The sequence below is a fragment of the Cupressus sempervirens genome, chromosome 4 (assembly GCF_028749045.1).
Source record: "Cupressus sempervirens isolate cs-2001-9-10 chromosome 4, ASM2874904v1, whole genome shotgun sequence".
In the NCBI taxonomy this organism is placed as follows: Eukaryota; Viridiplantae; Streptophyta; class Pinopsida; order Cupressales; family Cupressaceae; genus Cupressus; species Cupressus sempervirens.
The window spans coordinates 758,215,625-758,225,747 of record NC_143121.1 but is presented as its reverse complement, the minus strand read 5'-3'; the positions used below and the strand labels follow the sequence as shown (position 1 = coordinate 758,225,747).

Genomic DNA, 10,123 nt, shown 5'->3' with positions numbered 1-10,123 from the left:
TTGCTTTGTCCACTACAAAAGCTAAGTACATGGCTGCTACTCATGCTTGTAAGGAAGCCATTTGGCTTAAGAGATTGTGTTATGATGTTGGTGTTGATGCAGAACAGATTACTATTTGGTGTGACAGTCAGAGTGCTATTTGCCTTGTGAAGAATCCAACTTTCCATGCCAGAACAAAGCACATTGAGTGTAGTATCACTTTGTGAGAGATATGGTGGAAGATGGAAAGGTAAATTTGGAAAAGGTAGATACTATGAAGAATTTTGTAGATGCATTAACGAAACCAGTGGGCACTGAGAAGTTCAGATGGTGTTCGGAGTCTATGGGCCTTTTGGCCTATAGCGATTACTTCCTCTTATGTTCCTGTTTCTCTTACAAGGTGTTCGACAAGTGGGAGAATGTTAGGAATAAGGTGTCTCAACCTTGTATAATTCCTATTCTTTTTTTTTTTTTTGTAAAATGTATTTCTTGCAAATAATGTTGATGTGTCAACATCTTGAATTGTGTGTAAGGAGATCATGGCTAAAACGGCTATGATGGATTCCTATGACATGCAAGAGCTATGTTAGGAAGATTAAATGATAGGTGAAGACATGTGGCAACTGATAAATTGAAGTACTGTACACTCTACCCTTTTTAGGGTTCCTATTTTCTTGGAGAATGGTAAAACCCTAATACGGTTTATCTTTGGGAGTAGCCCTAAAGTGAAGCGCATGTTATAAGAATTTTTAGGGTTACAAAGAGAAGTGATGAGTGAGAGTGTATTGTTGGTACTGTGAGTTTCTATTGGAGTCTTCTGTTGTCACTGTTGAGCTTGCATTGCAAGTGTATTGTAACCTTTTGTTGAAAATAATACATTGTGCAGGTTGTGGAGGGGTGGGGTTGTTTTACCGAAAGGTTTTTCCCACCGAAAAATCTTTGTGTTATGTGTTTCTTTCTCTATCTATTTTTATGTATGCATTGTTGGCCACAATATTGTTGTTGTTTACAAATCTGTAAGTGAAATTTTTTTAAAGGATTTGCACCATACTTTCCTTAAGAGATTAGTGTAGGAAGCTATTTTTGCACCTAAGTTTCCTTACAAGATGAACTTCATCAATCAGTGAATAAAACTACAAGGGAGGCGATGAAAACACAAGAACCACCTATCATCACCCCTCAAGTCACTAGTGTACAATCTTCAGAGAATGTGCTAGTAGTTGCATTAGAAAAGGTTGATAAAATTGGAGAAGATAAAGTGCAAACACAAGTCACTAACAAACCACAAAGTCAAACAGGTTAGATAGATTCATTTGCATGTCCAGCACAAGTTCAAGGTGCAATTCAAGGAAATGAGGTAGAAAAGGACAAGCCTAAAGAGATTGATTTGACACCCAAGCCAAAGGAGCAAGTAGCCATTGAAGCACTGGTAACTTTACCAACATTTGGCACTCCTTCTAGTCACACTCTTCAAAAGCTGAGCACAAATGCAACACTTTTGCAATTGTCAATGCCGAGTCCAAGTTCATCAAAGGTAGAAGAGGTAATAACATATGAAGATGTAATCCTAGATGAAGAAATTACTTTTCCAAAATTTAATCTTGCAACAATAACAATTGAGTACATGGGTATACTTCAAGAAGCCTTGGCTAGAAAGAAATATCAAGAACTATTTAGAAGGGAGCATAGGCAGAAGCAAGATTTGCTTGATATTAAAGACATCTTCTTGGATACATTGAGTCTACCTACTCCAGATCAAACAAAGCCACTTATTGAACAATTGACCAACATAGTGGAAAAGGTAAGTGATGCATACCAATGCAAAATTATTAGAATGGTCTGAGAAAAAATTTCAACATAAAGTGAATGAAAAGATATCTAGTGATATAGCACTTACACAAGTTGCATTGGCAATTAAGATAAATAGTGTGAAGAAGGTACTTGAGAACATTTTCTTACTGTACACCAAACTATGTAATCCCACACTCTTCACACAAGAAATAAGGAATCACATCTTGAGCTTGGAAAGTCAAATGCAGTCATTTAGAGCTAAATTTCCCATGACTCAAACTCAAAGTGAGAAGCATTTTGAACAAGACTTTATTGCAAACCTAGAGTCAATTAGTAGCACTATCTGCAGAAGAAGCCAACATAAGGGCCAAACTAATAAGCATCCAAACTATATTGACTCCTCACATGGATATTTTGCACTAGGAATTAGGCTATGTAGAAATTCTTATGAAGGAAGATCACAATATTTCTACATTAGATGGCCTAGTTCACCTTGCTATTGAGCTAGCCATCCAAATTAAATCTTTGGAGGTAGCTTGTGACAATTGGGATGCTACTCTTAAGATTATTCTTGAGTTTCATAAATCCTTTTTGGACAAACATACTATTAGTGTATAACCCATTGACATCAATGTCAAAAAGGGGGTGAAAGAGAGCTAAGCTAAGGGGGAGAAAGAGCTAAGCTAAGGAAGAGTAAGAGCATGGGTGAGAAAGCATGAGAAAACAAGAAGCAAGTGAAATAGTATTAGTTGAGGCACATCTACTTAGTAGGAGTAAGATTTTGAGAACAAAACGTATCAAACAACTCAGGGGGAGTTATAAGATTTTGAGGTATAAGTTGTTGCAAAATTTTGATATTTTGAAATTTTGTACAAAATTTGAATAAGAGTTATGTTATGCTCATAAGAATAAAAGTATTAATGCATGACCAATTATTTTTGACATTCATGTCAAAGGGGGAGATTGTTGATTTCAGATTGGTTTTGACAAGTGAGTGTCTATACACTTAAGTAATTTACTTAGTTCATGCCAAACAAGTAGTATATGCCAAGCACAACATGTATAAGTTAAAGCATTCTAAGTCAATAGTAAGTGCCAAGTTACTCATATTCCAATTTATTTAAGTGCCAAGTAGACAGTAAATGTGGAGTGATTCAGGAGTCGAGTAAGAAATGCATGTTGAGTCACAGTATAGAAATTAGTACATGCTGAGCATCAAAGACTTTAGATCCTGAGTAACACATTTTTCTCAAAGTTATTTGTATTGGTACAAACTATTATGTAAACCATTTTTGAGCCAACTTTCAAATTGAATTATGATATTTTTGTGATAAGGATGAATCTTAAGTTGGAATCCCTAGGAATTACATGCATCCAATAAGGTAAAGGGGAGGTTTAAGTGGCAAAATGGACGAGTCACAGCTGTTGATTCATAACTAACCCTAAGTCACCTAGCTCTTCTTAAGGAGGATAAACCCTAAACATTGTAAGTGTATTGAAAGAGCGAAGAAAGAAGTTTACATGCACAAATAGTATATTCATGGTGGTTAAGGAGTTGTGAATTAAAATTATATTGTAAAATTAGTTAAAGGAGAATAGAAGAAGGAAATAGTGAACAACAAAAAGACATTTGATCAAGAACTATCAACAATACATCAGTTTAGAGGTGATCTATCATCAAGCAACAAAGTGCTAACTGTGAGATCAATGCTGAGACATTCTAATAGGTGAATCAATTAAATATCTTAATAGAGTAGTCCTAACAGGCTATATTGAAATCCTCTAACAAGGTCCTTACTTAATTGTGAGTTGAAGTCCTTTAACAAGGAACACTTTTAACAGGGTGTTGAAATCCTTTAACAAGATAAGACCTAATAGTCTTTGTAAGACTTTATAGGGTAGACCTTTCACAGGGTAGATCATGTTTCATGATCAAACATTATAACCTTCATTGGATGCACTTTATTACTATAGTAGTGAAGATTTGTGGGTGTCATCCCTACCCTACTTTTATCTTCTCATTAGAGGGTTTCTGAGTAATCATATCTTATGTCATATATGTGTGAATGATTACTTGTTTACATGCTTTACATGGTATTTCAATTTACTTACTGAATATGTGAGATGGATTTGTGGTGACTATTTTTATGGGTTAAAAGTTTGAACTACTAATACACCGCCCACTCTTAGAAGTTTACCTTTCCTATTGTAATTCCAACATGAGGTTAACTTGAATATAGTTTAGAAAAGGGTCAATATCAATAACTCTCACTCACTTACCACCTCTCTAGTAATTAGCCACCTTAGTACCTAGAACTTGGATGTACCTCTCTATAATTTGATTTTTTTTCATTACCAAAGATAGAGGTTTATCCAGAAGCCAACAATATTTCCAAAAGTTAATTGTTTGTCCATCTCCCAACTTCCATCTAGATTTAAAATTGACAACCATTTTAGCTTGCTAGATACCCTTCCAGAAGGTAGAGCCCAACATCCTATCATGATTTTTGAGAAAATCATCCAGAGAAGAAAAGGAATTTAAGTATTTAATCCTCATAATACTACTCCAATATTTTTTTTCTCTATAGATCCTCTAGATTTTCTTAGCCATGAGAGCAAGATTCATGGATTTTATAGATCTTAGTCCTAGACCCCCACTCCTTTTAGGCCTATAAAATAGGTCTTAGGACACAAGAGCTAATCTTTTATTTTCTTCCACTCTTGACTAAATAATTTTTTTTTTGGGTTCTTTCTATAGATTCTTGAAACTTTCCCAAAATTTTGAACAGACTTAAGGCGTAAACTAGAAGACTTTGAATAGTGGACTTTATCAATTATAATTTTCTAGCTTGGCTAAGAAGTGAACCTTTCCATCCAGCTATTTTTATTTGGAATCTATCCACTAGGGAAGCCTAGAAGGAATTAGGGGGTTTAATTCCAAGACTCTCTCTCTCTCTCTCTCTCTCTCTCTCTCTCTCTCTCTCTCTCTCTCTCTCTCTCTCTCTCTCTCTCTCTCTCTCTCCCCTTAGAGTTATTATAAGAACTATATTGCTTATAAGAACTTGTAAAAGATGAATAAGACAAAAGTTACTACATTTCATTCTATTATCTTCAAACATGAAATTATGGTTTTTGTATGGCAATTGGTCTTGCGAAGTATAATTTATTTTACCAATTTTTAAATTTGGAAGGTTTAGTTAAGTTATTTAATTTTTTTTGGGAAGGAGAAAAAATATTTATAAATCTAGATGTCCTCTTTCTATTTTTAACATGTCAAGAGTCTTTTTTGAAATAATATAAGAAGCTTGTTACCATAAGCTCTTCATTTTTGGGGCAACATAATACCATGAGGTCTTCATTTTTGCGGCAACATAATACCACGTGCATTCATTTTGGAGCTTTAAAATGGACAAAAAATAGGGTAATACATTGTCTATATAGGAGAGGTTTTATTTCTCCTTTTTTTTCCTTTGGAGAAGGGTTAAGAGGGTAGGAGGTTGATATAAAAGGACTATGGGGCAAAGGTTTTTGAAAATAAAAATGATCTTTAGTATGATGCCAATATGCTATGACCTCAATTTACTTCACCATACTTGTTACAATAAAGGTAACATTTATCTTTGATCTATTATGAAAACCATAGTTACTCCTCCTGTACTTACAAACTTAAAACCCATCTTACAAACTTACCAATATTCTTCTCAATATATTTGTTTTAATAAAAAATAAAATACATAAAACCTGAATGACCTCTTAATGAGCTTAAAATATTTTTTTCTCTCTTTTCACCAACCTCCCTATTGCATTGTCAAGTGAGATAATTAAACTTATGCTTTTATAGATTTATGTCTTAGATATACATTTAACAAGTGCTACATAGTCACATAGTACTCGCCTTTAGTCATGTAGTTAAATATAATTCTAATTTTGCATATAAACTTAATTATAATGTTATTATATTTAACTTTATATAAGTAATTATAATTTAAGTATTTTATATATAAAATTTTCATTGTTTTAAGTTTTTGTAATTATATTATAAATTAAATTTTATTTTATAATAAAAAGTTATAATGTAAAATTATATTTATGATTTAATAATTGTAATGTAACAATTAATAATTTCATATAATTATTTTAATAATTATTGTTAAAATTAATTTAAAAAATATAACAAAAGAAATAAAATTTATTCATAATTAGTTTATAAAAAATAATAACAATTATTATTTTATTTTATTATAAGATATTATTTAGAATGTGTAAAGTTGATTATGCCTATTTGCAAGTAGTAATAACCATGTAATAAAGATAATTTTGTTGTTTGGAGATGTGACATTAAGTCTGTGATTTTATAAAATAAAATAAAATATAAATAGAATAAAATAGAATATTATAATATTATGATAGAAAGAGAGTAATATAAAAAGTGTTGAAAATTTTTATTATCAACATAGTAAATTCTACAAAGAACAAGTTTATAAGAAGAAACAAAAAAAAATTGGAATGTTTTTGTGTATCTGCCTATATTCATTTCAACCAATGACACCTGAGATAAATAATTTTTTTAAATAGAAAAATAAAGAATTATAAATTTTAACTTTGATAAAATTATAAGTATGTTATAATTGGTAGAAATTAATTGATTAAGTCAATACAATAGTATTGCCTTTAACATTACTATAATCAATTATTTACAGTCAAATCATACTTATCTTGCAAACTCACTGTTCAAATGTAGCCACCAATGCCACATTCATTTCCTCTACGCACTACCGTTATATATTGCGCATCAAACTTCAGCTTATTATTGATAGTCAATGGACGGGCGGTTGTCCTCGTGCCATTCACGCATTATTCAAATCATCTCCAGCGAATCCGCTTTCTACAATCCACTCGGATATAAAAGTGTTATTCCAACCATGTTTCATGCTCAGCTTTTAAAGACCTAATCAATATTATATTTGTCTTTCTTCAAACTGAAACTGTGATCAGTCGTCATGAAACAGCCGCTGGAAGAATTCTATATTCTCTTTGCCTTCGTGTTTGGACCTCTTCTGTGCTATTTGAGAACCTCCTTTCTCAATCACATTGAAATATAAAACTTATCATTAGATTCACTATTCAGACTGCAAGATGCTACTTAATGTATAAGGCAAATTTCGCAGAAAATAAATTTGATTTAAACAGTATGATTTAAAATATAAATATACTTAAATGGTATTCAAAATAACATTAACGTTGTTTGAGTGCTGTAAGCAAATACTTTAAAAAAAGGTATAACAAAATTTGATGGTTTTCTAGCGAGAATGAATAACTATTAGAACTAATTCTATAATCTGTGATGGTCATCTTGAAGATTTTATAATTCTATAATCTGTGATGGTCATCTTGAAGATTTTGAAAAATAAAATAAAAATGAGTTTGAACTATTTAACACTTTTATTTTAATTTTATTTAAGAAACTAAGTCTTAGTATGCAATGTTTAAACGATGGGCTCAATGCTAGTGCCTAGAATGTTATCTTATATTTCTACTAAGACCTCAAACTTGCAGTCATTGTTTATATTTCTGAAGATTCAAATTGCATCCCATCCAGTCTATATTTCTCAAGATTCAAATTGCATCCAATCTAGCGTAAAGGTCAAGACAATAATCTTTGAACAAAGAGACCAGATCTCATCTGCAAGTGATGATTTTCACATATTTCATGAATCGCGCGATGCTGCTGTTCTTCATCCGTCCTTATTTCAACATCAGGAGCATTCTATTCGTGTTCCCTGACGTTGTTTTCTTTAATTAGTAAATGACACTCATGAAAAATCCCAATAACGCCAAAAGAAAGGGAAAATAGTATGCTGCCACGCTCATGGCACACGCCACAAAGATCTCCCACTGAATATCAAAATCCCATTAAAAACCCTAAAAGACAAGACATTAGGTGTGAACAGAAGCTAAGAGTTTATCCCTCCTAATAATGGAAGTCAATATCAGTGTCCCAAGAGAGGCCTACAAAAGGAAGTCATAAGTGTGGACAACACACTCCATCTTAGCATTCTCTAAATCTAAAGCAAGTGAGAGAATTACTTGGTATTTAGAAGAAAACAATGGAAGAGAAATCAGCATTCAGCCCATCTTCTTCTTCTTCTCAATTGGAATCAAAGAGAGAGGTGAAGGAAGGAAGAGTGGAGTCGATTGAAGAGGGATCTCCACTTAGAAAGCCACAAAATTCAAGTGTTTTCATTAACATGATTTCTAGTCCTTCAAAGGTTGAAGATGAGAAAAACTTCGATTATCATAACAGAGCTCAGTGGCTTCGCGCCGCCATTATTGGAGCAAATGACGGCTTGGTCACCACAGCTTCGCTGATGATGGGTGTCGGCGCCGTCAAAACAGATGCAAAGACAACGGTGATGTCTGGACTGGCGGCGCTGGTGGCGGGCCCATGTAGCATGGCCACTGGCGAGTACGTCTCGGTACAAACGCAACGGGACGTCGAATTGGCCAACCTAAAGAGAGAAAAACAAGCCCTAAAAATCCTAAACGAAATGGGAAGCGTGAGAATGAACACAATGTCTCCGTTGGTGATTTCAAGGGAAGAAAAAGAGGGGCTTCCAAGCCCAATTCAGGCGGCTTGCGCATCCGCCCTTGCGTTTGCAGTGGGAGCATTTCTGCCCTTGATTTCTACGGCTTTTATCAGTGATTATATTATTAGGGTTTGCGTTCTGGCTGGTGTTTCGAGTTTGGCGCTATTGGGGCTCACTTTGGGCGGTCTTCTATTGTGGAAGGGACTGTGAGAGTGCTGATTGGTGGATGGTTTGGGATGTTGGTGACTTATGGTTTGCTCAGGCTCTTTAGTGCCACTGCAGGAGTTTAACTTCTGCCCTACAATTTCAATCATTTCCAAGCGTAACAGTCCCAAACTTTAATAATCCGTGAAGTCTGCCTCAAATTCCTCGTTTGCCCAATAAACTGGCTTCAAATATGCCTAACATTTGGCAGAAAATTCTCAACTTTTGATTACTAGTGGCTTCTGCATGTCACTTTCTGCCTTGTTTGAAATCAATTTCTTTTGGTTTTCTTCTTTTGTCTCTTCGAATCATATCCCTGCATGCACTCTTTTGAAATCGAACGTCTGTTTTCTTCCTATATTGCAATAAGATAAAATTTGGTTTGTCCACACTCTTAGATTTTGCTTTCTGTGTTGTGTGACGTATGGATTGTCACTGGAGCTGTAGTCATGCAATATTTAGTCATTATCCAGAGGGTTTATGTGTGCAAATATTTTGTCTTCTCACTCATCTCTTAATTGTATCCTTCAAAGGCCAGCTGCAACGTATAGGCGGAGAAGCCTGTTATATATTAGTACCTAAACGCATTTTCCTGATTAATGTTTGCTGTATTTTCAATGACATGAGTACGAAGTGAATGTTTTTTTTGGCGGGCATTGATACTTGTCAGTTACTAATCTAGTATTCATATAAAAGTGTTTACCTCTACCATTTCCATGAAACAAGAGCCACTTTATGAGATATTTTCTGCTACAAAGTATATCGGATAGTTTCTATTGGAAGGGATCATATCTGTTTTTGCGGAAGTGGATCAAACTCATTTTGCTAATATTAATTCATGTATTTTTCTTATCTTTCATTACACAACTTCCTTCTATTCTCTATCAGTGACATTCACTGATAAGTATATATCTTGTATTTTCCTCTTTTTCCATGAAGTTATCTTATGACTTATAACCAATGATGTTCACGTACTTACCTGATTGCCAATCATATATGAGTATGTAGCTAATATGACATTTATTGATGATATCACAATTCCTTCTTTCACGAGTATTTGTCTTTATGTATGTTAGTGATTATTAAGAGGTGATTCTACATAATAGACTTATAATAACTTAATGTGTTAATTACAAAATTATTAGAATACATACATGCATTCAAATATGTAGGATACAAAAGAATTTTACACATTAAAAAAAAGAAAATATACTATTAAATATGACTGTTACATAATTCTGAAAACATTATAAAACTTAGAAACTATAAAATAGTCTCTTAAAGGATTAAAACAATTATTAATTTTTTTTACAACATTTAATTTTCTAATTCTAACTTGCTAACTAAATTCATATATTTTTATAGCATTCAATTCATTAATTTTAGAAAAATAAAGCTAACAAAATTTGTAGATATGATTATATTTTAAGCTGGAATGAAATAACTTTCCATGAGTACGGATTGAACACAACATAGACTTGGAAAATGTGGACAGTTAACCCTGAGAAAATAGAATAAGACAATAGATTTATTCCATCAAACACATATATAGAGTTTTGTTT

The 10,123-nt window shown here is 33.2% G+C and overlaps 1 pseudogene; it reads left to right on the top strand.

Annotated features, from left to right (window-relative positions):
* The first annotated feature begins 7,877 nt into the window (after positions 1–7,877).
* LOC149563580 (vacuolar iron transporter homolog 1 pseudogene) lies at positions 7,878–8,647 on the top strand (annotated as a pseudogene).
* Positions 8,648–10,123: the final 1,476 nt, after the last annotated feature.